The following is a 5,749-nucleotide window of genomic DNA, read 5'->3' as shown; positions in this document are numbered from 1 at the left end:
ACTAAAGTTGCGATCAGGACCAAAATCGAAAAATAAAAAGCCTGCATTTGTGTACGCTGTTAAGAAGCCGATTGTTTTTTAACATTTCTTTTGTCCCTTTGTCTCGCAATCTCAAAGTTAGGAACAGGATAATATTTTGAGCGACGGCTTGGTACTTTCGTGTCAGAGTCCGATTCCGTTAGACATGATCGTTTTCGACCATGTTCCTCGTGTATATCCATTTCTACTTCACTAAAATCATCTCCGGTCTGTCCATCGACGGGATTCTTACTTGTTTTGGGATCAACTTCAGTAACAGACACCTTCTCATTAGTTTTGGGATCAACTTCAGTAACAGACACCTTCTCATTAGTTTTGGGATCAACCTCAGTAACAGACACCTCATTAGTTTTGGGATCAGCGTCAGTGAGAGACACCTTCTCGTTAGTTTTTGGATCATCCTCAGTAACCGACACCATCTCATTAACTGAGCCAGACGCATCTTCTGTTGAAATTTCGTGAGATATTTGCTCATCCTTTTGACTACAAACATATGACATATGGCCTTTTTGCTTACAAATTCTACATTCAATCTGAGGGCAGCGCTTCCTTGTGTATGTCCAACTTCATTACATTCACGCTGCTGTTTGTTATGGATTATGCGGCACCACTCTGGTCACCGAAAGATCATGATCGGCCTTATACTTTAATCTAATAACATCACTCTGAGGGCAGCGCTTCCTTGTATGTCCAACTTCATTACATTCATTACAAACAGGCTGCTGATTGTTATGGATTATGTGGCACCACTCTGGCCACCGATTCTAATAGAGTACGGAATAAATTTCGCTGTGATAACCATCTTGACCTACCGATTACCATTTTCAATTCCCGAAAGATCATGATCGGCCTTATACTTTAATTAATCTAATAACATCACTCTTAATCTCACCGTATTGCGATAATGATTCCACGACCATCTCATCCTCAACATACGAACGAAACCCCAAAATGCTGACATTAGTAAAGCAACCATGCGGGGGATAAGGGATGATCTATAGTTTGGAATTTTTTTCTTGCATTTCGCCATGTGGTAAGCACATTTACCTATCACACGAGTGTACGTACAGAACGCATGCGTATTTGTGACATTTGTACACACATTTCGCCATGTGGTAAGCGCATTTACCTATCACACGAGTGTACGTACAGAACGCATGCGTATTTGTGACATTTGTACACAAGCAAAAAAAAAAAAAAAAACTTTTCCGGGCCCCCTGCTACTTTCGATTCTAGGAGGGAGGGATTAATCGGCCCCTAAACCATACGCGACTTTTTTTTTTTCTCTAAAAAGCTCAAAAGAGCGTTTTATTTACACTTAAAAAATATGAGTTGAAAAATTACATATGCACGAAAAATATAATTAATTAGTTTAAGCCTATGTCATTTTTCTGGTGTTACTTTTACATTTTAAATACTAGACGATTATTTTCAACCTTAGCAAAAGCTTCTCTAATACACCAATCTTCAGGAAAGAGGTGTCCTAAATTACGAGACGAATACAATTTAAACTGATATTTTAAATGCGCTTTAACACTTGCAGAAAAGATAGCTTCCGGTGGCACACAATCATTGTCTAGCCTATGATGAGTTGCTGACTTGTATATAGCACATCTCGCAACAGTAAGAGCTCAGTTGATCAAAGCCACAGCTCTTTCACTAAGAGGATCACCCCTTGAAGGCACCTTTCCTAAGATCTTAATAGCTGGAGAGAGCACCAATTTATTCTCTGAAATTTTCCGGATAAACTGATCTACATATCCCCAGAAGGTATCCACAGCTCTACATTCAAGCAAGGCGTGTTCAATATCATCAATAGAACCACAGCGATGGCAATTGGGCGTGTCCAGTATTCCCATCCTATTTAGAGAGAGGGCTGTAGGAAGCACCCGATGAGCAATCTTCCAATTGGTGTCTCCCTGCTTATTGCTTACCAACGGTGAGTATATAGGGTCTTCCACTGCTTGGAGGTAAAGGCAGGCTCAGGCTGAAGGGATGCTTTCCATCGATCTATGGCGGGACCAACTGGCTTATTCCGATCATGCAATTGACCATAAAAATGCCTCGTCTTGTAAGATACGATATCCGTCGGAGTTTGACCTGCGCCTGCAGTGCGGATCGCAAAACAGGGCTGTAGAGTAGGGGTTGGTTTTCTTCGCTTCGAGCATATCTGTTTCGTCCAATGCTGAGGGATCGCGGATAAGATCTTATTCAACTCTCGGGACGTTCTGTCTAAAGTAAGACCATCATTCCCTAACTGGCCAGCCAAGATCTCGTGAACGGCCCTGACAGGTAAAAAGCCAGGAACTACCTCGTAACAAATATCTCTTATCTTTATAGCCCCTGCTGCAACCCAGTCCTTGAAAAACAGTAGCTCATCATGGAGAGTAATATGCCTGTTAAGAAAGAGTGGTTCATTTAGGATGTCCGTGGCCATGGTTGGTACATTTGTGCGAAGACGGCACGGCTCATGTTTAGCCCAAGCGGACAATAATTCCCTGTGAAACGCTGGACTGTTACGGTCAATGCGTTGGAGAGGGTACTCAAGTACTAGGGATAGTTTGCCAAGTTCCATATTTGCGAGACGTAAAAAGTAGGCCGTAAAACTTTTCCAGTGGGCGTCCTCACCCGACAATAATCTTCTTAAAGTGTTCAACCTAAAGGCTTGGACCTTAGTTTCAAGGCGTGGAATGTTAAAACCCCCTTCCTTCAGAGAGAGAGAGAGTATGTCCCGATTGACAAGAGGGTGCTTGTTGCCCCAAAAGAAAGTGTACACTGATTGCTCTATTTGCGTGATAACCCAAGATGGAACAGACAGCGAGGTAACATTGTACCACAAAGTCGATGTTAACAAACTGTTAATAATCAAGGCCTTTCTTTTATAACTAAGAACTCTTTGACGCCAGGCAGCTATGATATTATTGATTTTTGAAATCTTGGCATTCCAGTTAAAAAGAGAGCAGTCCACATTGCCAAAAAACTGTCCGAGAATTTTCTCCGGGATGTAGTCATTGTACCAGGCAAAATCATACAACTGATCAGTTCGATTAGAAAAATCACCGCTCCACAATCCCTTGCATTTACTTTTATTGATTTCAGCCCCGGAGGCGAGTTCATACCGGTCGAACTGCTCATACCGGTTGGACTGCTCATTCGTGAGTAAGAGGGTCGTGTCGTCAGCGAACTGGGATAACTTAACTTCGTTTTCGGAACCAGGGGGTTTAACACCATGGATTCTTGGATTTGAGCGAATATTAATAGCCATGGATTCAGCCGTTAGAACATATATGGAGGCATAGATAACGGACAGCCTTGCCTTAATCCTCTCTCCAAATGGACAAAAGTAGTTAACCAGCCGTTAACCTTAACGGAACTTGACACAGAATTATATAGAACTTGGATCCACTGGATAAAGGAAGGGCCAAAGCCAAAGCGCTTAAGGCACTTGAACAGGATATCCTGCGATACTCTGTCGAAGGCCTTCATCTGGTCGACACTTACAACAGCAATTGGCACAGAGTAAGTGTTAGCATACGCAATTACATCGTGTAATAACCGAGCATTGTCATTGATTGTTCTCCCCCTAATGGAGGCAGTTTGGTCTGAGTGAATGATGAGCGGCAACACCTCATGTAGCCTATTCGCAAGCGCTTTAGATAGAATCTTATAATCGGTCGTAAGAAGAGTGATGGGCCTCCAATTCTTTAACTGAGTGCGGTCACCCTTCTTGAATAATAAAGAAATTACTCCTCGCCGTTGTGACACGGAAAGGCGGCCAACCCGAAACGCATGGTTATAGACGTGGACTAATTTATCACCTAACAGGTGCCAGAAATGCTTATAAAAATTGGTAGTGATGCCATCAAGACCAGGCGACTTATCCTTCTCCATTGCATCAACAGCCCTTTTTAACTCCCCAATTGTAATATCTCCTTCACAAGAGTCTCGCGCATTCTCAACGAGTTCGGGGTATGCTCCATCTAGGAATTCTCTTTGTACCTTTTCGTCACAAGGCTGCGCTGTATAAAGCTGTTTATAAAACGAAAAGGCCTCCCCAAGCAAGTCCCTAGTTTCAGTAACGGTATCCATGTTATTCTTCGTTAAAACACGTATGTTTTGTGCTGAACGACGGCATTTCTCAAGAGAAAAAAAGAAACGAGTACTCTTTTCACCTTCCTCGACAAACTGCGCTTTTGTTGGTATTTTAATAGCTTCTAACTCCTTAAGTTCGAACTGCCTCAAGCCCTGCTTTGCTATGAGATATTGCTCTATATCGCTAGTAGTACCATTTTTTGCCCGCTCTTGAAGCTTATCCAATCTACTCTGTAAAACAAACCGTTCATGGCGCCGAATTTTTCCAATAATCGTCGCCCGTCTAATAGCAATCCGCTTAAAGCTTAACTTTGCTTTCTCCCACCACTCAAAAGGGTCAGCAAAATTTTCGAACTCTTTAACCCAATTTGACCAGAAACGCTGGATTTCCTCTTGGAAAACACCGTCCGCAAGAAGCTCGTTATTAAAGTGCCAGTACCCCGGGCCGCGTTCAATTCTTTCAAAATCAATGGTCAGAGTCAAGCAATCGTGATCCGAGTGGCGATACGGTTGAATATCCGTTGAGGTTACACATTGGTTAACGGGTTTACAAATAAAAAAATAATCAATACGTGTGCGGATGAAAAGAGATGGATCTCTTGGATCTCGACCTGTCCACGTGAAATTGCGTTCATCCTTATGTCGTTCCCTCCAAACGTCTACCAAACTAAAACGTGTATTAAGGGCATTTAGAAGCACGGACGCGGATTGACGCGCATTAGGAACCCCACCGAGCTTATCCAAGCGCGAGTTAAAAAAACAGTTAAAATCGCCTCCCAAGATGTTATCGTTTGAATCCGACAGGAACCTATTCAAATCCGAGAAAAAAGCACGGCGCTGAGAATCTTTTGATGGGGAATAAACATTAATCAAGTTAAGCGTGCTATCGTCAATTTCCAAAAGCATATTCAAAACACGACCTTCGTTATCCCTCCGAATTTGCTTCTCATTGGAATCCAGGCGCGAAGCAATCAATATGGCCACACCTCGAGAAGAGTTCGTCCCATGGGCAAAAAAAGCATCACCCTCCCACTCGCGTTTTATTTGCATATCTAAGTCAACCGTCCAGTGTGTTTCCTGCAGAAAAATTATGTCAAACCTGTTCCTCTTAAAAAAAGAAAAAGCCATTTTCCTTTTGTCTGGACAGCGAAGGCCATTGCAATAATACTAGCCAGAATAGTCATTAATAGAATCAGGGAAAAAAAGAATAAATACGAATTTGCCATCATGGAACATTATCAGTATGGGCCTTTTTAGCAGCAGATGTAGCAGCATTCTTATCTCTTTGCTTACCAGCACCCAAATTTGGGACAGGGTGGATTCTTGCCCGTCGATGCTGAGTTTTTCCGTCCGAATCAGAGTCCGAAATCTGCCTTTTGCATCCCTGAACCGCATGCTCCGTGTCCATAGCCTCCGATGTATTAACTGTGTCCTTAACCGTTTCATTACTCTCTTGTTGCACAATGTTTCCTTCATCATCATTAGATCCTTTTACGTTAACAGCATCATTATCGCTAGACGTTCCTCCACTTCTTGATCCTCCTGTTTTCTCGGTTCTTCAGCTTGAACGAGCCGTTTGTCACACACATACGACAAATGACCTTTCTCTTTACAAATC

This window comes from Montipora foliosa, chromosome 8 (genome assembly GCF_036669935.1).
Source record: "Montipora foliosa isolate CH-2021 chromosome 8, ASM3666993v2, whole genome shotgun sequence".
NCBI lineage: Eukaryota > Metazoa > Cnidaria > Anthozoa > Scleractinia > Acroporidae > Montipora > Montipora foliosa.
Note: the sequence above shows the minus strand (reverse complement) of the source record.